This window comes from Erinaceus europaeus, chromosome X, assembly GCF_950295315.1.
Source record: "Erinaceus europaeus chromosome X, mEriEur2.1, whole genome shotgun sequence".
In the NCBI taxonomy this organism is placed as follows: Eukaryota; Metazoa; Chordata; class Mammalia; order Eulipotyphla; family Erinaceidae; genus Erinaceus; species Erinaceus europaeus.
Window position 1 is genome coordinate 82,179,229 of NC_080185.1, and position 27,094 is coordinate 82,206,322.

Genomic DNA, 27,094 nt, shown 5'->3' on the forward strand with positions numbered 1-27,094 from the left:
CGGAAAAACATCTCATTTTCAAAAACACTTCATTTACGGCTAAGTGCCTCATCTACCATAAATGGTATGGCTTAAAGGACCTCGCTCTTCTTTCACGTTCTGTCATTTTACAAATTAAGTTATTTATAAATAGTCAAAAAGACAATCTCATTTCTCACCTAAATCTTGTTGACTTAGGAATATGCATAGATAAGAAAAATTCAGAGTGTGAGGTAAGACCTAAAGAATTCCAGTATTCAATGGCAAGTTAGTCCCTAACTCTAAGTCATGGGCAGCAGAAACTACCAGTAAAATATAGATGGAGAATATTCAACATACATGTTGAAATATAATACGAATGTGTTTTGCAAATGATACAGAGATGTTATAGATGTTTAAATATCTGGAAATAACCCAAGTGCCCAACATTAGATGAGTGGCTGAGCAAGTTGTGGTATATATATATATATATATATATATATAGATAGATAGATAGATAGATAATGGAATATTACTCAGATATGAAGAATAATGAATCTTGAATGGAACTTGAAGGACTTACGTTAAGTGAGATAAGCCAGAAAGAGAAAAAACTAGTATGGGATTATCCCACTCATAAATAGAAGTTGAAAGAACAGAAAGCGAAATGCAAAGCAAAATTTGACTGACTCTGGAGTAGTGCACCAAAGTAGAAAATTCTGGAAGGAGGGGGGAGGGTAGATTCTCAGCTCCACTACAGGGGCATGGGGCATTATTACCAGCACACAGACCTTTGGTGCTGGTAATAATGATAATATACACTCTTATTAACCTATAGTTATATAAATCTATAGTTATATTAACTATAGATTTATAGTTATATATAGTTAATATAGTTATATTATATATTATATATAATATATAATATAATATATATTATATTATATATTATATAGTTAATATAGTTATATTAATCTATAGTTATATTAACCTATAGTTATATAAATCACTATTTAGTCAATATGAGAGGGGAAGATAGATTGAATGTCTCAATCTTTTTAATGCATAGACTTCCGTTCTGAGTATATAGTCCTATAACTTAAGCACTTAAGGTTTTAACTTAGAAAATTGATCTAATTTTAACAGTGGGCTTAAATTGTTAATGCATTTCTAATAATAACTTTTTTGAAATACTAAATCACCTATAAGCTGAGACCAAAAGCTCAGTGTATAAAATACACTGTCAGATTATAAAATATAGTTATTTATAAATAGCATTAAATGACAGAAATCATGGTAAGGTATTTTATGGAACAGTAAATCCTAACCATGGGGTTTTCAAAGTACATCAAATTCCCAATAACTTGGTTATAATAATATTATAGATTATCTTCTTAAACTCTAAGACAGCAAGGAACCTTCCTCATTCTCTATAAAACTTGTGTTTTTCCCAGTTCTGAAACCTCTGGGACTTTGCTCTTTTTCCTTCATGATTCTCTTGATGCATACCATTTGATATTGCCTCTGCTGAGCTTAACAAAATAAATTATTAAACAAATTGTTCTGCTTTATATCTTAATACATTTCAGCCACCAAGCTGCAGATGCTACCATGACGCCAATTTGACTTCCCTAGGCAGATGACCTCACCAATGTGTCCTAGAACCCCACTTATCCAGAGCCTTTACCCCACTAGGAAAAGATAGAAACAGGCTGGGAGTGTGGATCAACTTGCCAACATCCATGCCAGCAGAGAAGCAATTAAAGATGCCAGACCTCCCACCTTCTGTACCCCATAAAGTTATTTGGCCCAAGCATAGGGAAGCTTTCAATGGAGGAGATAGTATGGAACTCTGGTTGTGGGAATTGTATGGAATTGTACCCCTCCTATCCCACAATCTTGTCGATCATTGCTAAATCACTAATAAATAAAAACAAATACACCTCCCATCTCACCTTGTACCCAAAACAGGGCTTGACGAACAACTATTATGCTTTTTTTCACATGATTTTAGAAGAATTTTGTACCCAGATGCAACTGATGAGAAGGAGTAAGGTCCAAGATATAATTTTCACCCAAGAGAGAACAGAAACCAGTGAAGATGCTGAAGATGGATTATCGGAGCCACGGTGATAGATCATGGAAGGGGTACAGATTATTAACAGAACTGGTGCAGCAACACCTGGCTTTGCCTAAACCAATGACTCAGTTGTAAAGACTCAGAAATCACAGAAATAAAAGGAATGGGGAAAGCCATACAGCCAGTCCTAGAGATCTCATGAGTCAGCTTCTTAGCATAGCTTTTTTTTTTTTTTTTTTACCACATTGTGGGTTTCATCAGAAGTATGGTTAAGTTGTGATGAGAGGAAGTTCATGGAAGTCAAAATACAGAGTATTTTTTATTTATAAAAAAATTAAAATATAGGATAACGGATACAGTTCACACAATTCCCATGACCAGAACTCCCTATCTCATCCCTTCCCTTGATAGATTTCCTATTCTTTATCCCTCTGGGAGCATGGACTCAGGACATGGGGTACATTCCATTATGGTGGAATGTCGGGCTTCTGTAATTGATTCCCCACTGAACATGGGCATCAGCAGGTGGGTCCATACTCCCAGCCTGTCTCTCTCCCTAGTAGGGCAGGGATCTGGGGATGCAGGACTACAGGACACATTGGTGGGGTCATCTGTCAGGGAAGTCAGGTTGGCATCATGGTAGCATCTGGAACCTAGTGTCTGACAAAGAGTTAAGATAAAGAGCAGAGAAAACTGGTTCATGAAACTAATTATGAAAACTAATCATGAACCTAAAGACAAGAATATTGTAGATGAATTTTGGGGTCTCCACTTTGGAAAAAGCTATTAGGTCTATTTTAGGTATATACCAAGAAGCCCATGACTTTACTAGTTTTTGCCTGAGTCTGACAGCTAATATGCAGATGAACCCAAGGTATTGTCTGGGGAAGATAGTGACAGAGTTGGAATCAGGACTAGAAAACTGGATCAGGGAAGAGAGTAGCTCCCAAATATGGGAAAAGTATATAAATATTGATAACTGCAAATCCCATTGATTTGATCATGGGCTGATATTCAGCACAGGAGCCTGTGTAACCTTTGTATCCCTGTAGGTCTGAGCTCACATTCTGTGGTCATAACTGGACCCACCTTTCTCCCTTCAGAGAATTTTTGTAGAAATATTTCAGGAACATTAGAAAAATTTAATATCTCTTGAGAACTGGTTCTTTCATAATAAGTAAAGAGAAATCACACTTAAATAAATTATTCATTTCCTTATATTTAGGTCTTACAAAGGGGAGAAAAATCTCTTAGGCTCTACTAAAGTCCCAAAGTAAGGAAATTAGGGTGTGTGGGAGAGAAGAAAACATGGTATGAAAAGTTGAGAAATAAGAACAGAAAGGGAAACACAAAGTAGAACTTGGACTGAGTTTTGAGTATTATACCAAAGTAAAGGACTAGGGGTAGGGTGGGATTTCAGGTCCACCATAGGGGGTTGAGGGGGGGAATAATGTTAAAATATACTCCTATTAGCTTATAATCTTATAAATCACTGCTGGGAAATTGTGCCGATGCAGTCACATCTGCCATGTTGTCCCCTCAGGCTACTGCTAGTTCTCACAAGAGTTGGCACATTCTCGGAATGCCTGTTCCGCCATGTTATGCCCTCAGGACATTGTCTATATCCCCACGATATCTGGAGTGCTTTGGTCACTCCTCCCCCCTCCCATTCTCACAAGAGTTATCACCCTATCCTGGAGTGCTATGGTTACTCCTCCCCCTTCCCATTCTCGCGAAAGCTGCTCCTATAAAAGCCTTTCTTCTTCCGCACCTCTCTCTCTTGCCAGCGCTTCACTCTGGTGTTCGGATGCAGGAAAGGTTACTGCGTGAGGCAGCCATTTTTGCTACCTCCACGTGGCCCAACCTGCTTCTCTAGCACCCAACTCTGAGGTGCCAGCGCAAATAAAGATTTGTGTTCCCGCTTCGCTCCAGACCTCCTCTCTCTCATCTCCGTGACCCGCACTCAACAAGATCTGGCACAACAACAAATCACTATTTAGTCAATGTGGCAGGGGGAAAATTGATTGAATGTTTCAAGTTCCTTAAATACCTAGATTTCAGTTCTAGTATATATTCCTTTAGTCTAAGCATTTAAAGTTTCAAAGTTTTTAACTGGTTGAACTATGACACTGGGCCTAAATTGTTAAAGCATTTTTATACATAACTTTTTCTTTTTTCAAATACTAAGGTACCTACAACCTTAGACCAGATAGATCAGAATCACCTGGTCCTTTCAGTATCTAAGTTCCAGTTAATAAGAGATAGCATTAAATGACAGACATTATGATGAGGTCAAGTATCTCCTAACTATAGGATTTAAAAAAAGTCAAGCTCACAAGTAATTTGTGTATAACAATAATTATTTACCTATTGCCTTCTTAAACTCTAAGAATGCAAGGAACCTTCCCCATTCTCTTTAAAACCTGTTATTTCTGCCCAGGGAAGTCAGGTTGGCACCATGGTAGTATATGCAACTTGGTGGCTGAAAAGTATTAAGATATAAAGCAGAACAATTTGTTTAATAATCAGGAACCTAAAGGTAAAAGTATAGCAGATGATATTTGAGGTTTTCATGTTGGAAGAAGCTAGGATTTTAGGTATATTTTAGGTATATTCCGAGGGGTCCTGACTTCACTTAGTTTTGCCTCTGTCAGACAGCTAACATGCAGGTGGGCTGAAAGTATTGTCTGGGAAGATGGTGTCAGAGTTAAGGATAGGACGAGAAAGCTGGATCAGGGCAGAGAGAAGCTCCAAAATATGGGAAAACCTTATATATCTGACCCATGTTTATTCATATTTTGCCTGTGTAACCTCTGCAAACCTGTAAGTCTGAGCTCTCATCCCATGGTCATAGAAAGGAACATTGTAGGCTACACACTCATTTCACGACCAGTCTTCCTAGAGTGGAGAGTATGTTGACCCAGCCTCCCTTTGGACAGTAGGACAGTTTCTACCACTATTGCTGTACATTCAGGGCAATGTCCTGTAGAAGTCCAAATGAGTGTTTATGATGTTTTTCCTGGTGGACATGAACAGTGATAGTGGAGAAAGGGGTCTGTTATAGGACTTCCCTGAGCAGACGACCTCACCAATATGTCCTGGAACCCCACCTCCCTAGAGCCTTACTCCACTAGGGAAAAATAGAAACAGGCTGGGGGTGTGGATCGACCTGCCAACCCTCATGTCCAGTGGAGAAGCAATTACAGAAGCCGGACCTTCCACCGTCTGCTCCCCATAAATATCTTTGGTCCATATTCCGAGAGGGCTAAATATGGAAACTTCCAATGGAGGGGAGGGAATATGGAACCCTGGTGGTGGAAATCATATGGAATCAGACCGCTCTTATACCACAATATTATCAATCATTATTAAAGCACTAATTAAAATGGAAAAAAGAAAGAAACAAAAAATCTGTATTTTTCCCAGTCTTGGAACATCTGGGACTTTGCCTTACCTTATTATACTGCTTCTGTTGTCCTCAACTAAACAAATGCAATCAGTGCTAACATGCTACATTATAATGCCATGGTCTTTTCACTTTGGATTGTATCCAGAGATACCAAGCCTGAGATGTAAACCTTCTAGCTCCAATGATCTGGTGAGTCCTTTTCTAATACATGGGACTATCTAGTTTCATTTTAAAGGGCACACACCCCAACAAAGTTACAGACTATAGATATAGGCTATGGTGTAGTAGACTGGCCGCCATGTTTCAGATGCTACTATGATTCCATCCTGAACTCCCTGGGCATAAAGACTTCATCCATGTGCCCCGGCATTTCACCTCTCTAGAGCTCAGCCACACTAGATAGAAACAGGGTGGGGCAAGGATCAGCCTGTCAATGTCCATGTCCAGGAAAGAAGCAATTGCAGGAGCCAGAACTCCCATCTTCTGCAATCCATAAAGAACTTTAGTCCATACTCCCAGAGGGCAGAAATGGTAAGGGAAGATGACCAGAAACCTCTGAAAACCAATTCCATCAGGACTCAGCGAAAGAAGAGAAAAAAAAGTAAGGACATTAGGAAGTAATAACAGGTGTGACTTAGAGAGCAAGAAGAAGTAGGATCATAGAAAAGTGGGCAAATATAATGTATAGATATAGATATAAATAGTTAAAGAAATAAAGATTATCTGTGATCTTGGGTGAACTACTGCAGTTTCCAATGGCAGGAATAGAGACACAGAACTCTGGTGATGGGAAAAGTGTGGAATTAAACCCCTATTATATCCTAATTTAGAAAAACCAATATTAAGCCAATAATAAAAATAAAAATATGTATATATGAAACATATAGTTAAATAAAAAAATTTTAAAAAACATGGTCTGACTCACTGCAAACTATTGTGCATTCTTGCTTTAAGGTATATTTGACCTAATTTATGGATACATGTGTACATATGCCCTATCTCATGGGACCTGGTGTATATCTAGGTTTTGAGGCTTTGTTAGGAAATTAACCACCCAAAATAGAATTAAGTAGTGCCATGAGAAAGGAAAGGTCCTCGAGTCAGGTGGTAGCACAGCAGGTTAAACGCAGTTGGCGCAAAGCACAAGGACCGGAGTAAGGATCCTGGTTCGAGCCTCTGGCTTCCCACCTACAGGGGAGTCATTTCACAAGCTGTGAAGCAGGTCTGCAGGTGACTATATTTATTTTTTAACATTTATTTATTTACTTATTCCCTTTTGTTGCCCTTGTTTTATTGCTGTAGTTATTATTGTTGTCATCATTGTTGGATAGGACAGAGAGAAATGGAGAGAGGAAGGGAAGACAGAGAGGGGGAAAGAAAGATAGGCTTAATATTGATTTACTAAATTAAGATATAAAAGGGGTATAATTCCACACTTTTCCCATTACGAGAGTTCTGTGTCCTTATTCCTGCCATTGGAAACTGCAGTAGTTCGCCCAAGATCACAGATAAGGGTTGACCTTTATTTTTTTCTTTCCCTGATCCAGCTTTCTACCCTTTTCCAACCCATGACATCAACTCCCCAGACAATAACTTGGGTCCACCTGCATATTGGATGTAAGGCTCAGGCAAAAACTAATAAAGTCATAGTCCCTTTGGAATATACCTAAAATAGACCTACTAGCTATTTCCAAAATGGAGACCCCAAAATTTCATCTGTAATATTTCAGCCTTTAGGTTCATGATTAATCAATAATTTGTATGGCTTCATAAGTTAACTCTTTTTTAGCTACCATGTTCCAGATGCTACCATGATGCCAACCAGACTTCTTTGGACAGATGACCCCACCAATGTGTCCTGGAGCTCCGCTTCCTAGGGAAAGAGTGAGGCAGGCTGGGAGTATGGAATGACCTGCCAACTCCCATGTTCAGCGGGGAAGCAATTACAGAAGACAGACCTTCCACCTTCTGCACCCCATAATGACCCTGGGTCCATGCTCCCAGAGGGATAAATAATAGGAAAGCTATCATGGGAGGGGATAGGATATGGTGATGGGAATTATACCACTCTTATCCTATGGTCTTGTTAGTGTTTCCATTTTATATAAAAAAATAAATTATAAAAAATAGAAAAAAAAGAAAGCATGGTTAAAGTAAAAAAAATGTGGGTAAAAAGAAAAAAAACAAAGAATAAAATAGGTAACATCTGGACACTGGCTATGAGAAAATCTCCAATTGGAGACTTCCGGAGGAGGGACTAGGAGCAGCAGCAGCTGTGTTTCTCTCCTCTCCTCTCCCAGATCAACTAGGAATACCAAAGGAGGTCATCTGGGACCACAACAAGACAGGAATGGAACAACTTCAGGAACCCACCAAATCACCAGTGAGTGCAAATACTTGTGGCTCGTGGACAGAGAGGAGCCTAGGGAGAGATTAAGTGGCTGGTAACAGTCTAGCAGTTTACCAGTTGAGACACCACCTCCAGTCTGTTTCACCAACAAAAGGACTGCTGAAGGGAGGAGAGGACTTCCCGAAGACTCACCAAATGAAACTGAGTCTCCATTGCTACTGACATCAGAAGCTGCAGCAGCAGAGGAAAGGCCCTGTGCTGACACTAAGGGACAGAGAACTTGGGGACAGAGAACTTACCACGAAACTCAGTGGTGGGGCTGTGAGAGTCTCTTACATAACCACTGTATTATCTCTGCCCCACCCTGATTTATCTCTTGGTCAGGAGTGAAGGAATAAGCTAAGAAGCCTACTTATAGATTAAAAGCCCTCAGGCTCCCATACCTTACAGGGAAGGAAAAGAACAAAAGAGGTTTTTAAGCCACTGTGCTCCAACTCAGGGATTGAAATAATATTGAAACAACTGTCAGTTTCCACAACTGTGAACTCTTTCATTACCTCACTTAAACACAAGTCAATCCAGGCAATACTTCCACCCTCTGCAACCCACAATGACCCTGGATCCATACTCCCAGAGAGATAGAGAGTGGGTAGGCTATCAGGGGACGGGATGGGATATGGAGATCGGGTTATGGGAATTGTGAGGAATTGTACCCCTCGTATTCTATGGTTTTGTTAATGTCTCCTTTCTCAAATAAAAAATTTAAAAAAGCCCTCAAAGGTTGAAGCACAAAATAATGAGGTCAACATCCAAACACTACTTAAGGAAATAATCACTAGAGTGAGTAAAGACTTTGACAGAATTGTCATTAGAAATGCAGAAAAAACAAATGATACTCTGGAAGAAAACACTAATTATCCCAAGGTTATTAGAGAACTGAAAGATAAAATACCTGAGCTAAGAACACAATTAACTGAACAAGCTAAAACATTATCATAACAGGGTAACAAAATAGATGAACTCCAGAAAACAGTAGAGGGGATAGAATAGAACAAATGAGGCTGAAAACAGAATTAGCAAGATCAAGGACAAATCAGAAACAACTAAAATAAGAGATCTCAAAAAGAGGTTAAGAGATACTAAAACAACAACAGAGACATATGGATGACTTCAAAAGAAATAATATATGCATTATTGGCTTACCTGAAGAAGAAAGAGAGGGAGAGGAAGAAAGCATTCTTTAGCCCATAATAGCTGAGAACTTCTCTAGTCTAGACAACCTCAAAGACATAAAGGTTCAAGAAGCCCAAAGGGTCCCAAGAAGAATTAACCCATACTTAAAGACACCAAGACATCATATTTAGAATGAAAAGGAATAAGGATGAAAAAAGGATCCTGAAGCCTACAAGAGAAAAACAAAGAGTCACCTACAGAGGAAAACTCACAAAATTAGCAGCAGACTTATTCACACAAACACTGCAGGCAAGAAGAGAATGGCAAAATATCTATCAAGTACTCAATGAGAAAGGCTTTCAACCAAGACGACTATCCTGCTAGACTGTAATTCAGACAAGAGGGAGGCATAAAAACCTTTTCAGACAAGCACCAGTTGAAAGAATCAATTATCACCAGGCCTACCCAGAAAAAAAGTTCTGAAAGGTCTCCTATAAACAATCAAACCACCATAAATAGGCCATATATCAGAACAGTCTAAAAATCTACAAGAATGGTGTTAAAATAACTTCAGTCTTTGATAGCAATAAATGTCAATGGCCTGAATTCACCTATTAAAAGACACAGAGTAGGAAAATGGATCAGAAAACACAACCCAATAATATGCTGTCTACTGGAAACCCACCTAACTAAACAAGACAAACACAGACTCAAAGAGAAAGGATGGAAAACTATCATACAAGCTAATGGCCCACAAAAAAGAGCAGGAACAGCTATTCTCATATCTGACATGATAGACTTTAAAATAAATAAAATTAAAGATAGAGATGGATATAACTTAATGATCAGAGGGTCAGTCAATCAAGAGGACTTAACAATTATTAACATCTATGCACCCAATGAGAAGCCATCTAAATACATTAAACATCTACTGAAAGAGCTACAGCAATATATTAACAGCAACACAATCATAGAAGGGGACTCCAACACCCCACTCTCTCAACTTGACGGATCATCCAGGCAGAAAATCAATAAAGAAATGAGGAAGCTCAATGAGGAGATAGATAAACTAGAACTATTGGACATTTTCAGAGTCATTCACCCCAAGAAACTGGAATACACATTCTACTCAAGTACACATGGGTCATTCTCAAGGATAGACCATATGTTAGGCCACAAAGACAGCATCAGCAAATTCAAGAGCATTGAAATCATCCCAAGAATCTTCTCAGACCACGGTGGAATTAAACGAACACTTAGCAAGCAACAAAAGATTAGTAATAATCCCAAAACTTGGAAGCTCCACAGTACACTCCTTAACAACTACTGGGTCAAATAGGAAATAAAGGAAGAAATAAAAGTGTTTTTAGAGTTCAATGAAAATTAAGACACAAGCTATTAAAATATTTGGGACACAGCTAAAGCAGTACTGAGAGGGAAATTCATAGCCATACACGCACACATTAAGAAACAAGAAAAAGCACAAATAAACAACCCAGTTGCACATCTTAAAGATACAGCAGAAAAAGAAGAACAAAGGAACCCTAAAACAACCAGAAGGACAGAAATAACTAAAGTTAGGGCAGAAATAAATAACATTGAAAATAAGAAAACCATACAAAAGATGAATGAACGTAAATGTTGGTTCTTTGAAAGAACGAACAATATTGACACACCTTTAGCCAGACTCACAAAACAAAAAAAGGGAGAAGACCCAAAAAGATCAGATAGTAGATGAAAGAGGAGATATCACAACAGACCACAGAAATTCAACATATCATGCAAGGCTTCTATGAACAACTATATGCCACCAAGCTAGAGAACCTGAAAGAAATGTACAATTTCCTAGATATGTAAAAATTTCCAAAATTAAGTAAAGAAGAACTAGATAATATGAACAGGTCAACCACAGCTAATGAAATTGAAACAGTTATCAAAAACCTTCCCAGGAATAAAAGTCCTGGATCAGGTGATTTTTCCTTTTTTTCTTTTTAAATAATTTCTTTATTGGATAGAGACATTCAGAAATCAAGAGGGAAGGGAAGAATAGAAAGGGTGAGAGACACAGAGATACCGGCAACACTACTTCACCACTTATAAAGCTTCCCCCCTGCAGGTGGGAACTGGGTGCTCGAACCCAGGTCCTTATGCACTGTAACCTGTGCGCTCAGCCAGGTGGGCCACCACCTGGCCCCGGATCAGATGGTTTTATAAATGAAATCTACAAAATCTTCCAAGAAGAACTAATACCTCTACTCTTAAAAGTCTTGCAGAAGATTAAGGACACTGGAATACTCCCTTCCAGCGTCTATGAAGCCAACATCACTCTGATACCAAAAGTAGATAAGGACACAACCAGAAAAGAAAACTACAGACCAATATCTTTGATGGATATAGATGCTAAAATACTGAAAAAAATTCTAGCCAACCGGATACAGCAGTATATTCAAAAGATTGTTCATCATGACCAAGTGGGGTTTATCACAGGCATGCAAGGTTAGTTTAATATACATAAATCAATCAACATGATCCACCACATCAACAAAAGACCAAAAACCACATGGTCATATCAACAGATGCAGAAAAATCCTTTGACAAAATACAACATCTTTTCATGATCAAAACACTACAAAAATGATAATAGATGGAAAACTCCTCAAGATAATGGGGTCTATATATAGCAAACCTACAGACAACATCACACGCATGGTGAAAAACTGGAAGCATTTCTGCTCAGATCAGGTACTAGACAGGGCTGCCCACCATCACCATTACTATTCAACATAGTGTTGGAAGTTCTTGCCATAGCAATCAGGCAGGAGCGAGGAATTAAAGGGATACAGATTGGAAGAGCAGAAGTCAAACTCTCCCTATTTGCAGATGATACGATAATATGCACAGAAAAACCTAAGGAATCCAGCAAGAAGCTTTTAGAAATAATCAGGCAATACAGTAAGGTGTCAGGCTACAAAATTAACATTCAAAAGTCAGTGGCATTCCTCTATGCAAACACTAACTTAGAATAAGATGAAATCCAGAAATCAATTCCTTTTACTACAGCAGCAAAAACAATAAAATATCTAGGAGTAAACCTAACCAAAGAAGAGAAAGACTTCTATATTGATAATTATTATGAGTCACTACTCAAGGAAATTGAAGAAGACACAAAGAAGTGGAAAGATATTCCATGTTCATGGGTTGGAAGAATTAACATCATCAAAATTAATATACTGCCCAGAGCCATATACAAATTTAATGCTATCCCCATCAAGATCCCAACCACAATTTTAGAATAGAAGAAATGCTACAAATGTTTATCTAGAACCAGAATAGACCTAGAATTGCCAAAAGAATCTTGAGAAGAAAGAACAGAACTGGAGGCATCACATTCCCAGATATCAAATTGTATTATAGGGCCACTGTAATCAAAACTGCCTTGTACTGGAACTTGAATAGACACAATGACAAGTGGAATAGATTGAGAGCGCAGAAGTAAGTCCCCATAGTTATGGACATCTAATCTTTGACAAAGGTGCCCGGGCTATTATTTCAGAAAAGAAGATTCTCTTCGACAAATGGTGTTGGAAAAATGGGTTGAAACATGCAGAAGCATGAAAATGAACCACTATATTTCACCAAATACAAAAGCAAATTCCAAGTGGATCAAGGACCTGAATGTTAGACCAGATACTTAGAAGAATCAGATACTTAGAGGAATATACTGGCAGAACTCTTTTTCAGATAACTTTTTTTCCTCCAGGGTTATTGCTGGGCTAGGTGCCTGCACCATGAATCCACCGCTCCTGGAGGCCATTTTTCCCCCTTTTGTCGCCCTTGTTGTTGTAGCCTCGTTGTGGTTATTATTATTGCCATTGTTGATGTTGTTTGGTGTTGGATAGGACAGAGAGGAATGGAGAGAGGAGGGGAAGACAGAGAGGGGAAGAGAAAGATAGTCACCTGCAGACCTGCTTCACCGACTGTGAAGCGACTCCCCTGCTGGTGGGGAGCCATGGGCCTTGCACTTTGCACCACATGTGCTTAACCCACTGTGCCACCGCCTGACCCCCCCCACATTTTAAAATTTTAATTTTAAAGATGTCTTCAACGAAATGAATCCAATTACAGAAAAGACTAGGGCAGGTATAAACCTATGGGACTACATAAAATTAAAAAGCTTCTGCACAGCAAAAGAAACCAATAGCCAAACCAAAAGACCTCTCACAGAAAGGCAGAAGATCTTCACATGCCATACATCAGACAAGAGGCTAATAACCAAAATAAATAAAGAGCTTGCCAAACTCAATAACAAGAAAACAAATAACCCCATCCAAAAATGGGAAGAGGACATGGACAGAATATTCATCACAGAAGAGATCCAAAATGCTGAGAAACACATGTAAAAATGCTCCAAGTCTTTGATTGTCAGAGAAATGCAAATAAAGACAACAATGAGATACCACTTAACTCCTGTGAGAATGGCATACATCAGAAAAGGTAACAGCAGCAAAACCTGTAGAGGTTGTGGGGTCAAAGGAACCCTCCTGCACTGCTGTGGGAATGTAAATTGGTCCAACCTCTGTGAAGAGCAGTCTGGAGAACTCTCAGAAGGCTAGAAATGGACTTACCCTATGATCCTACAATTCTTCTCCTGGGGATATATCCTGAGGAACCCAACATACCCATCCAAAAAGATCTGTGTATACATATGTTCTTAGCAGAACAATTTGTAATAGCCAAAACCTGGAAGCAACCCAGGTGTCCAACAACAGATGAGTGGCTGAGCAAGTTGTGGTATATATACACAATGGGATACTACTCAGCTATAAAAAATGGCAACTTCACCATTTTCAGCCGATCTTGGATGGACCTTGAAAAATTCATGTTAAGTGAAATAAGTCAGAAACAGAAGGATGAATATGGGATGATCTCACTCTCTGACAGAAGTTACAAAACAAGATCAGAAGAAAAAACACAAGTAGAACCTGTACTGGAATTGGTGTATTGCACCAAAGTAAAAGACTTTGGGGTGGGTGGGTGGGGAGAATACAGATACAAGAAGGATGACAGAGGACCTAGTGGGGGTTGTATTGTTATATGGAAAACTGGGGAATGTTATGCATGTACAAACTATTGTATTTACTGTGGAATGTAAAACATTAATTCCCCAATAAAGAAATTTTAAAAAAGGGGGAAATCTCCAATTAAGGTCCATAGATCACTGAGCATGATCAGCTAACACTTGACCTCACAGAACCTGCAATTGAAACCAAATTTTACTCTGCTCCCATTTGAGACCTCCATTCTAGAGGAAAAGAGAAATATCATTTTCTGGTAAAAGTCTAGTGCTAGTTGCAGAATCACTCTGATTTCATTGACTAGAATTCCTACTGTCTGAAAAAATGGCTCTATTCCCAAGAAAAATAATTATTGGCTGTCTTTGGCCCCAAACATCTACGTCATAAAGCCTGAACTAGTATTTTTTAATATTTCTATGGAACAAATCCTTAAATAGCAAAAACTAATGAATACTCAGGGACAAAGAAGGTGAATGGGATATAAATAAATGTCTGAATTTAAAAATGTCTTTGAAACCTAAAATTTTGGTTTAAATCATGTGTGCAATTTTACATTCTACTCATTTACTATTTATTATTTAATAATGAAATTGATAACATCTATAAAATAAATTAATTTTAAAGATATTAAAATATATTTACCTCATGCCTCTACGTACCTCCTAGAACATGCCAACATATAGAAAAAATTGGTACCCAATGAAGGGTTATAAGTTTAGAAACCAGACTTTTCTCCACTCAAATCAAGTACAGGCAAAAGGAAGTCTAAGGACACAGCTGATAAAAAGGACTGAGAATATTAGAACTAAAATATGACTTGTTTCAAGAACTATTCCACTTTCCAGCTATTTGTCCTTAGAGAGGTATATTCCCCATCTTTAAGGCTAAGTTCATTTATAAGATGAATATGCTGCTATTGTAATAAGGTGATTAGTTATTTTAAAAAAAAAACATGAAAGAAAAAAAGGATGTTTCCTTTGAAACATATATCCTATATAATTTACTGAACTCTAAAATTTTTCTGATTTATTTATGTACTTATTCATTAGAGAAGACAGAGAAAGTGAAAGAAACCACAGCACTTAAGTTTTCTTCAATGCAGTGGTGGTAGAAATCAAATCTGGGTTATGCACATGGTAAACAGTGCACAATCCAAGTGATCTATTTCACCAATTCTGATTATTTATTTTGCCACCAGGGTGTTGAGTCACTGACTTTCTACTCTTGGTGGCCATTTTTTCTCCTTTTTTGATGGGGGAATGGGGAGGGGGAGAAGGAGAGGTGTGAGCTGTGGAAACAGGGTGAGAGAAAGAGGTGCATGTTACTCCACCACTTGTTTGTTAAACTAGCCCATTCTGAAGAAGGGGACCAATGTCTTATAACCTAGTCCTCCCCCATGGTAACATGTATTTTCTACTGGGTTCACCACCACCCAACCCCAGTCATCTTTATTCTATGGCTTCTTATTCTGAACAACCAGGACAATTTCCACCTACCTATTTATTATTTAATATGAACAACTAACATTAGGATGATAGTTATGAACTAGACATTTAATTTATTAAATAAGTTCTTTTTAAAAAATTGTGTGCTTACTATTTCACTAGGAAAGTAATGTCCTAATGAACCACAGACGCAGGCCATAATTTGAAACCAAGACTGACTCCTAATTTCACTGTCTATATGCCACCCCTACACACAACCAAAGAGAGGCTCTTTCTGTCTATGTGGGAGGTGAACTGAACGTAATTTTCTATGTTTCAATAGATAAAAATTCAAGATGTGTAAGAGCAGAAATAGTGTTTGAAATATATTGAGATTCTTCTGGAAACAAAACTTCAGATAGCATTGAATCAAATTTTCATAATATCTTTGTTCAGTATGCTAATAATTAATACTTAACTATTAGTATAGTCAAAGTACATAGTAAAATATGAATTAACCATTAAACAAATTAATGAATATTTGTTATTTCACCTCTCTTCTAGAACTTAAACTCTTGATAAGAGATGAAAAGAACAATAACAGAGCTTGAATTTACATCTGGAAAAGTTAAAAGGCTCTCAAAATACAATTCATGTGGCATCTAGGTCATCAAGTACCTTCCAAAGAGCCTTCGGCTTTAAAAGTGAGGATAAGTGACAGAATTCACTGTAGCAAAATATGTTTTCTCCCTTTTTAGCTGTGAGTGCATTTAAAAGAAGAAACAATAGTAAATGGGAGGAACTGTGTGCCCCACTTCCCTTTCCCACCAAGTCTCCTCAAGTTAAGGCTTCCTCTTATTATCTCTCCTTTATTTATTGTTGGTGCCATGGGGGGTACTTCCTCCCCAGACAGCTTCCTGTGGTCAAACTGCTAGGTTTCTAAGTTTTTTTTTATTTTTTTATTCCACCTAAGAAGTTTGGCTTCTTTCCCTTAAACCCCAATTAGACTATCTGAACTTCCTTGAATGATGAGCTTCAAATGTCAGACAAAGTGAATTTCCTCTTATATTCCTCATAAAGTTAGAGCTTATCCACTCCTCCTCCTTCCCCCCCCACCCCCCCGCAAAAATGTGAACATACACCTTTGAAGATTCCCAACCAGACTTACTTTGGTCTCTAAGAGGGCCAGGTGCTCACTTCCATGTCTGAGTTCAGATCTTTACATCTTTTTCCTTGTGTTTGTTAAACTACGGGACCCCTTAACCTGACAGAATATGATTATTCTCATCTTCCTACAGATATTTCAAGATTACGGAATATATCTCTTGAGTCTTCTCCAAGCCTGTTCCATTAATACCAAGTATAGCTTGGTACAAATAGTTGTATTTTTATGAGTGGCTGAGAAAGCTGTGGTATATATACACAATGGAATACTATGCAGCTATCAAGAACAATGAACCCACCTTCTCTGACCCATCTTGGACAGAGCTAGAAGGAATTATGTTAAGTGAGCTAAATCAGAAAGATAAAGATGAGTATGGGATGATCCCACTCATCAACAAAAGTTGAGTAAGAAGATCTGAAAGGGAAACTAAAAGTAGGACCTGACCAAATTGTAAGTAGGGCACCAAAGTAAAAACCCTGTGATGAGGGGTAGACATGCAGCTTCCTGGGCCGGTGGGGGATGGGGGTGGGTGGGTGGGATGGGACATAGTCTTTTGGTGGTGGGAATGGTGTTTATGTACACTCCTAGTAAAATGTAGTCATATAAATCACTAATTAATACGAGAGGGGGAAAATTAATTGTAAGTCTCGAAGTTTTTCAAAACACAAACTGAATCTTTTCAATATATAGGCTGTGTAATTGATATTCAGACTCTCTCAAAAGCCTAGATCAATTAGATCAGAAGCAACCAATAGCACAGCTATATACAAGATACTGGGTACTGTACAGCAAACCCTAACAAAAGGACTTTTCAAAGTTAACCCAATTACCAAATAATGTGATGATAACATTAACTATCGAGTGTCTTTTTGAACCCTAAGACAGCAGGAACCTCACATCTCCACTATAGAGCCTCTACTTCCCCCAGTCCTGGAACCCTTGGATAGGGCCCACTTTCCCGTATGCTTCTCCCAATCCATATCAAATAATATTGCATCTGCCAATCACAACCTAACCAACACGATGGCCACCTCAACATGCTTCACTTCAGACTGTGTCCAGAGACTTCACGTGTGGAATGACAACCCTTCAGCTTCATTACTCGGGTGAGACCTTTCCTTTCATAGTATACTCTAATTCCATCTCAGGTGGTTCACCATCTAACAAAGTCCCAAAACCTAGATATACACCAGTTTCTGTGAGAGAGAGCATATGTGCACACGTATCCGTAAACTACTGCAAAATATATACCTGAAAGCAGAAGTACACTAGAGTTTGCAGTGAGTACCCCCCTAACACTTCCTCTCCACTATTCCAAGCTTTGGGTCCATGATTGCTCAACAATTTATTTGGCTTCATATGTTAACTCTCTTTTCAGTCACCAGGTTCCAGATGTCGTCAGGATGCCGGCCAGGCTTCCCTGGACTGAAGACTCCACCAATGTGCCCTGGAGCTCCGCTTCCCCAGAGACACACCCTACTAGGGAAAGAGAGAGGCAGACTGGGAGTATGGACCGACCAGTCAATGCCCATGTTCAGCGGGGAAGCAATTACAGAAGCCAGACCTTCTACCTTCTGCAACCCACAATGACCCTGGGTCCATGCTCCCAGAGGGATAGAGAATGGGAAAGCTATCAGGGGAGGGGGTGGGATATGGAGATCAGGTGGTGGGAATTGTGTGGAGTTGTACCCCTCCTACCCTATGGTTTTGTTAATTAATCCTTTCTTAAATAAAAAAAAGAAAAAAATAGTTGTATTTTTAATTTTGGTATTACAACTTACGATGTAACCTAGAGTGCATTCTTTTTTTCCCTCTGATAAACAGGAACCTCATGAAAAGTAAAGTTCCTAATCCTGGCTAGTACAAGGTCAGTATTTTTCAAAACCAGATTGGTCTTCTGGAAGGGGAACTATGAATTGCTGTTTTCCTTTTTTTCTTTTCTCTAGACTGTGTGAAAGATCTCACATCTCTTAAACATTTTCATTGGGAATCAGTGGCTTTCAAAACTAGCATAACAATTTGTGTGGGGCTCTCTACCATCTGGGTTTTGTCCAGAGCCAAACCTATAGTGCACAAAGCAAGCCAAAACTAATGAAGAGTGATTATATCTTGTAATGGTCTGAAAGTTAAATTATATCTTTGTTTAAGGACTTCTCCCACATTGACCTCAAATAAACTCTTCATTATGCTCCATAGATGTCCTCCCTCCAATGAAAATGAATAAAGCCACCAGTGTTGAGACCTGGAGATAACACCTTTTTTATTGAGAAAAGTGAGGTTTAGAACGATGGCTCTGGTAAGAATTTGGGTAGAGGCCAAAGGAGCCTCAGCTTCTCAGTACAGCCATAAAATTCACACACTGGCTAACAACCTTCCCTCTTTTTCTTTTCTTTTTAATTAATCAATTTATTTATTTATAAAATGGAAACACTAATGAGATCACAGGATAAGAGGGGTACAATTCCCACCACCAGAAGTCCATATCCCATCTCCTCACGATAGCTTTCCCATTCTTTAACCACGTGGGAGTATGGAACCAGGGTCATTATGGGGTGCAGAAGGTGGAAAGTCTGGCTTCTGTAATTGCTTCCCTGCTGAACATGGATGTTGACATTCCAATACATACTCCCAGCCTGCCTCTCTCCTTCCCTAGTGGGGCAGAGCTCTGGGGAAGTGGAGCTCCAGGACACATTGGTGGGGTCCTCTGCCCAGCTTCTCTCTTTTTCTTTTGCCTCTAGTCACTGGGGCTTGGTGCTGGAAATATGAACCCACCACAACTGGACACTTTTTTTTCTTTGTTTTGTTTTCCTTTTTATAGGACAGAGATAAATTGAGAGAGAATGGGGCAACAGAGAGGGAGAGAAAGACAGACATCTGCAGATCTGCTTCAACACTCACAAAGAGTTTCGGCTGCAGGTGGGGATCGAGGGCCTGAATCCAGGTATTTGCACATACCCTTGAGCCTAGTACCATGTAGGGCACCATCCGGCTCCCAGCCTTTCCTCTTATGATACTGCTGCCAAAAGTAAAGGACTCAATTGTTTGCCTATAATATGAATAGCTTCTTCCTTTTGTTACAAAAAGGTCTGTTTAGGAATAAATATTCTCCCTGACAAGTGGTTTTCACCTCCTCGCATTTCAGCATATGTCAACTACTAACTTTCTTCCCTTTTTTTGTAAAAGGTCCACCTAAAATCTAAGTGGTGAGGTTAAACATGAGAAAGGAAAAAAATACAAAATACAGAAATAAGTATCAGAGTGGTGGAGTGTTGTATGCTTTACATTGGGTTGTTCTAGTTCTCCCCCGCCAAGGGAATTGGATCAGTCCTGCTACTTTCGCGGGCCCGCTTGGCCCGGCCCCTAGGAACCCCGAGAGGGTTCCTGAGTTCCAGAGTAAGAGAGAGTGCTTGCAACGCCGCAAAGAGACAGCAGAGTTCTGTTTGGTGATTAGTTTGTCTTAGTTTATGAATCGTTGTTCCTGAATAAAGAAATACAGCTTCCCTGCCCAGCCGTATGTCTCTGGTTGTCTCTGTTACCCGCCCGTGAAGCTAGCCGGCCAGCTGGAGCCTCCGAATTTTAACAATATATGGTGCCCAACGTGGGGCTGACCTGCACATCTCTCAGATAAGTAAAGACAATTTGGCTACCTATGTACTATGGCCTTCTCTTCTGCTTGTGAAGAGATCTCCAAAGGCCTCTGCTCTTTCTTCACGAGACTGTTTTGCTGTTTCTGGAACATTTATCTCTGGACCACTCTGTGGTTTCCACTCGCTCGGGCAAACTCAGAACAGCCAGCGGGAATAGCCAGCGGGCGGGAGGCGAGGCGCAGAGCTGCTGTTTCCACCTGGTTAAACAGCCAGCCAGCCGGCTGCACCCAGACAACCCCGCGCACCGCGCCCGCAGCCCCACAGCCCACAGGAGGCTGACGCCAGCATGCAGGAGCCCAATGCCAGCATGCAGGAGCCCGATGCCACCACGCAGGAGCCCGATGCCAACACGCTAGAGCCCGATGCCAACACGCAGGAGCCCGATGCCACCACGCAGGAGCCTAATGCCAGCACGCAGGCCAGCCCACAGGAGCAGGCTCTCCACCGCATGGCGCAGGGCACTGGACGTGTGACCCCTCCACGCTGCTCGGCCACTGCGAGCAGGGCAGCAGACATGGCAGGGCCATGGGGTAGGGCCGCAGCAGCTTATCATGGCCGCCACCCCTGGGCACCTCGGCCCATGCCTTCTACAAGACTGGCCTGCCCGCCCTCATGCTATGAATTCTGGAACGATCCTGGACCTCCCAGACCCCCGGGCTCCCTGCCGAAACTGGGCATAGGAGATCTCCAGCTGCCGGTCCGGTCTGAAGACAGACAAGCTGGAGTACGCAGAGATTTGTACAGAGATCGCAACCTACAATTCCTACAAGTGAAGCTGCCCAAGAGACCACCACTGGACAACGCACCCCCCCAACAACTAAGACAGTACAGATTTAAATTCGTGTTTAAAATGACATGTCTTCGTAACAAAGGTTTCTCTCCTTGTGTATTAATGACCATGTTTATGTGTGTGTTTAAAGTTTGGCAAACAGTAACTTTAAGGCTAAATTCTTACTAGACAAAGTTAAATGAAAAAGGTTTTCAACGTAATTCTCATAAAGATAAGATTACATTTAAAGTCTGAGGTAAAATTAGTTAACAAGCAATACATTTTAACTAAGTTGGTCTAAACAAAAGGCTAAATAGACTTTTTGATATGTAAAACTCTCCATTACCTTCTCTATTAGAAATGGTAGATCGCACAATGGCTATGCTAATTATTCTCATGCCTGAGGTTTCCTTTCCTGCGCACAACTAGGGTGTGACTCCATCTTGAATGGGTGTAACAAAAGGTTAAAAAGACGTTGTTGATATGTAAAAGTCTCAAATTCCTTCTCTATTAGAACATTAGATTGTGCTGTGGATATGCTAATAACAAGATTTGTTTCATAGTAAGTAAATTGCATCCAGCTGCCTCTGGGACTCTAGGCCATTCCCCACCCTCATGAAAATGTCCGTCAAGACAAGTACGCCCCCCAGAGGCAAGAAATGTTTTTTTTAAGCTGATAAAGTTTTGCCCACAGAGGCAAAAAAGGCCCCCTCAGGCCTTCCCTTGGCAGCACACTGATTCTTGTTACTTGCTTACATGTTTCTCCATGTTTGTGCCAGTTTCTTTTTTTAAAAAAATGCCTGTACCATATAGGTTTCTGTTCACCTCACACCCTTGATACTGTAGTCATTTAGTTAAAAAGAAAAGGGGGAATTGTTGTATGCTTTACATTGGGTTGTTCTAGTTCTCCCCTGCCAAGAGAATTGGATCAGTCCTGCTAGTTTCGTGGGCCCGCTTGGCCCAGCCCCTAGGAACCCCAAGAGGGTTCCTGAGTTCCAGAGTAAGAGAGAATGTAAGTAAGCAACACCGCAAAGAGACAGCAGAGTTCTGTTTGGTGATTAGTTTGTCTTAGTTTATGAATCGTTGTTCCTGAATAAAGAAATACAGCTTCCCTGCCCAGCCGTATGTCTCTGGTCGTCTCTGTTACCCGCCCGTGAAGCTAGCCTGGCCAGCTGGAGCCTCCGAATTTTAACAACAGTTGAGATAGCATAATGTTTATACACAGACTCTCATGCCTGGAGCTCCAACATTCAACCAGGTTCAATCCTCCACACCACCATAAGCCAGATCTGGTAAGTGCTCTGGGAAAAAAATAAATAAATGGGCAATGGGTGGTGGAGAACCAGGTTAAGCAAACATAGTACCAAGTGCAAGGACCCACACACGGATTCACATTCAAGCCCCTGGCTTCCTACCTGCGGGGGGGGGGGGTCGCTTCACAAGTAGTGAAGCAGGTCTTTGTCTCTTCCTATCTCCTCCTCCTCTTTCAATTTCTCTCTGTTCTATAAAAAATGTAAGAAAAAAAATGACCACAAGTTCAGTGGATTCATTGTGCTGGCACTGAGCCCCAGCGACAACCTTGGAAGCAAAAAAGGAAGGAAAGAAGGAAGGAAGGGAGGGAGGGGAAAAAAGTAAATGTGGGAGATAATTTTTGAAAGACAGGTAGATCTTTGAGATCAGTTAGACGTGCTGTAGATGAGGAAACTGAAGACAGGATTAATATTTTGTGAGCTCTCATGAAATGGCAGAGCCCAGTCATAGTTTCCAAGATTTTAAAATTCTATTATGTGGGGAATCGGGCTGTAGCGCAGCGGGTTAAGTGCAGGTGGAGCAAAGCACAAGGACCAGCGGCATAAGGATCCCGGTTCGAACGCCGGCTCCCCACCTGCTGGGGAGTTGCTTCACAGGCGGTGAAGCAGGTCTGCAGGTGTCTATCTTTCTCTCCTCCTCTCTGTCTTCACCTCCTCTCTCCATTTCTCTCTGTCCTATCCAACAGTGACAACAACAATAATAACTACAACAATAAAACAACAAGGGCAACAAAAGGGAATAAATAAATATTTAAAAAATAAAAAACAAAAAAAAACAAAATTCTATTATGTGCACTTTCAATTTCACCAAGCTGTTCTGCTAACTTTTTTAGTATGTTGATTATTAATTTATCTTCTTTTTTAATTAGTGATTTAACAATTTTTTACAAATTGTAAGATTTAAGAGGTAATAATTTGACAGCCATGTAAATTTACATAGTCAATGTAAATTGCTACCACCTCTACTGAAGGTCTGTGTGCCCCCATAGTTGTCTAAAGTCCAGAAGACGATTTTTGGTATTTGTTTCTCAAGTTAATTTGTGTGTTTTCTCATTTTATTGGGAGCACAGCTGTCAACACATGGGCATAATTTCCTAGCTTTGAGTGATGGGTGTCAGTAAAACACTCACTCCCCCAACCTAGGAACCCAACCCCCCCAAAAAAATTGCCTCTGTTCTAATCTTTCCCTATATTCCCTTGCTTTAGGGAGTACACCACCCCCAGCCTAAGATTCACTCTGTGTTCTCCCTTTCTGATACTCACCCAGAATTCCCATATTTTTTCAGGTTCCATCCAAGGTAAGGGAGATATTGGGATTTTAAAACTTCTGGCCTACTGGCTAGGTCTTTGAGAGTTGGCCTTGGATCACCAACATTGTTCATATCATTCTGTCCAGTTTTCCTCCCTTTGTCTATGTATTTGCTTTCTCCTTTTGCTATTGTTTGTGTTACTAGTTCTTTTTTTTCTGTGAAACAGCATACTCTATCAGAAAAATGAATGTAAGAATTATTGAGATGCCTGCAGATGAAAAGGAGAGAGGAACAGAGAGCATATTCAAAGAAATTATAGCAGAATGTCTTCCATAAATGGGCAACATTCAAAACATAAACATTCAAGGAGCTGAATGAACATCCACATTCCTAGATATAAAAACAGCCCACATCACAATACGTCATAGAAAAACTATCCAGTATTTAAAATAATATTGAAGACTGCCAGGGAAAGGAAGAATCTGACTGCTTTCATCAGATATCTCATCACAGATTGCAGAGGCATGAAGCGTGTGGAATGACATATTCACAGTATTGAAAAGTAAGAATTGCCAGCGAATACTGTATCCTGCCAAATTATTCTTCAAGTGTGAAGGAGAAACTAAAATCTTCCCAAATATACAGAAAATGAAGAAATTCACTACCAACAATCCTGTCTTTCAAGAATTGCTGAAAAGAGTCCATGTAGAAATGAAGCAAAGTAATTCCAATTCTAAATGAGTTGATCAATAGAATAGAACTAATAAGGTTCATTTTTCATGAACCTTTCCACTCCAACAGCTTTATATGCAGTGTGGTGATTTGATCTGATATTTTCTTCTCAATCAGTTTTTTTAGTTTCTTTATTGGGGAATTAATGCTTTACATTAATTAATGTTTTACATTAAATACAATAGTTTCTACATACATAACATTTGCCAGTTTTCCATATAACAATACAACCCCCACTAGGTCCTCTATCATCCTTTCTCCTCAATCAGTTTTATTCTACTTCTTAGGTCTCTTATGTAACTCTCAAATGTATCCAAATTGCCCAACATATCTTGTAGCTCTGTTAATAGTTTTCTCTGTGTGTTTTGCAGCTCTTTGGTGAAATGATCTCTGACATCCTGAATTTGTATCTGTATGCTATGGTTAGAGTCTTGAATTGCCTTCATAATAGCTTTCCAAATTCAAACTCAGACTTTTTTTTCAAATCTTTCTAAGTTAGTACAGTTGAATTTTTCACATGTTTTAGCTAAGCATGGTTTCTGCTGTTAAGTCAGAAGGTGTTGATGTGACTATGTCGTTTATATGTTGTTGTGGAGTCTTCCATTAACCTCGGGTAGGTTTAGACAGAATAAGTTTTTGCTGCCTATTTTCAGATTGTACTTTGATCTCCAGCAATCCTTGCTACAGGCTGGGCCGGCTAAACAGTTTTAGTTTCCAACAAGATTTTTCTCTGCCTTTTCAGACTGAGCCTGTTTTTTGCTGTGTATCAATACTAAAATGGCTACAGCTGCTAACTGTTGGCTACAGATTCCTACTTCAAATGCCATTTATCTTGAAAGTCTATTCTGTTAAGTGTTAATTTAATTCCACTGTGGCCTGAGAAGATGCTTGGGACAATTTCAAACCTCTTGAATTTATTGACACTGTCTTTGTGGCCTACCATATGGTCTATTCTTGAGAATTACCCATGTGGAATTGAATAGATTATGTTGCAGTTTCTTGGAGTTACTGTCTATAGAAATGTCCAATACTTCTAATTTATCTATCTCTTCATTTAGCTCCCTTGTTTCTTTATTGATTTTCTGCCTGGATGATCTGTAGAGAGTGGGGTATTGAAACCCCCTAATATTTCTGTGTTGCTGTTAATATACTGCTGTAGCTCTTTCGATAGATATGTGATGTATTTAGATGGCCTTTCATTGGGTGCATATATGTTAATAATCATTAAGTTGTCTTGATTGACTGATCCTCTGAGCACAAAGTAATGTCTGTCCCTATCTTTTTAAATTTTATTTATTTTAAGGTCTGTTTTGTCAAATATGAGAATAGCTGTTCCCGGAATTTTTTCTTGGTCCACTGGCTTGTATGATGGTTTTCTATGCTTTCACTTTGAGTCTGTGTTTGTCTTGTTGAGTTAGTGAGACTCCTGCAAACAACATATAATTGGGTTGTGTTTTCTGATTCATCTTCCTACTCTGTGCTTTTTATTTTTTTTAAAGATTTTATTTATTTATTCATGAGGAATGATAGGAGAGAGAGGAAGAATCAGACATCACTCTGGTACATGTACTGTCGGGGACTGAACTTGAGACCTCATGCTTGAGAGCCCAAAGCCTTATTCACTGCGCCACCTCTCAGACCACATACTCTGAGCTTTTTAATAGGTAAGTTCAAGTCATTGAGATTTACTGATATTGTAGGGTGAAGATATTTTATCACCATTATTGTAGGTTTTTAGAGTGTTCTGATATATGGCATGTTTATGGTGATCTGATTTTTTAAAATATTTGTTTACTTATTTACTCCCTTTTGTTGCCCTTGTTGGTTTATAGTTGTAGTTATTATTGTCATTGTTGTTGGATAGGACAGAGGGAAATGGAGAGAGGAGGAGAAGCCAGAGAGGTGGAGAGGAAGACAGACACCTGCAGACCTGCTTCACTGCTTGTGAAGCGACTCCCCTGCTGGTGGGGAGCCAGGGTCTTGAACCAGGGTGATCTGATTTTTTTATAGGAGACCTTTCAGAACTTCTTTCAGGGCAGGCTTGGTGATAGTTGATTCCTTCGACTGTTGCTTATCTGAGAAGATTTTTATGCCTCCATCTAGTCTGAATGACAGTCTAGCAGGATACAGCAGCCTTGGATGAAAGCCTGTCTCACTGAGCACTCAGTAGATATCTTGCCATTCTCTTTGGGCCTTTAGTGTTTATGTAGAGAAATGGGGTTTCCTCTGTAGGTGACTGTTTTCTTTTGCAGCATTCAGGCTCTTTTCTTTATCCTTATTCCTTTTCATACTAAATATGATGTGTCTTCATGTCCTTAAGTCTGGGTTAATTCTGTTTGGGACCCTCTGAGCTTCTTGAACATTTATGTTGTCTAGACGAGGAAAGTTCTCATCTATTATGTCCTGTAGAATGTTTTCTTCCCCTCCCTCTTTTCCTTTCTCTGGTAAGCCAATAAAATATGTGTATTACTTCTTTTGAAGTCATCCCACTTGTCGCTGTTGTTGTTTTCACTATCTCTTAATAACCTTTTGAGATCTTACTTTTTTCACAGTTTTCTCTAATTCACCCTTGATCTTGCTAATTGTATTTTCTGCCTCATTTATTCTATTCTCTCTCCCCTCTGTTGTTTTCTATAGCTCAACTATTTGTTACCCTGTTCCCATACTGTATTAGTTTGTTCCACTAGCTGTGCTCTTAGCTCAGCTATTTCACCTTTCAGCTCTCTAATTACCTCGAAATAGTGTTTTCTTT

At 39.6% G+C, this 27,094-nt stretch overlaps 1 protein-coding gene and 1 long non-coding RNA gene across 3 annotated transcripts in view; both read right to left on the reverse strand.

Moving 5' to 3' along the window:
• LOC132535856 (uncharacterized) overlaps positions 1-27,094 on the reverse strand; it is a 442,232-nt gene that overhangs the window by 186,126 nt on the left and 229,012 nt on the right. The gene's annotated exons all lie outside the window — the stretch shown is intronic.
• Positions 1-27,094, reverse strand: part of MSN (moesin) — a 161,431-nt gene that overhangs the window by 60,592 nt on the left and 73,745 nt on the right. The gene's annotated exons all lie outside the window — the stretch shown is intronic.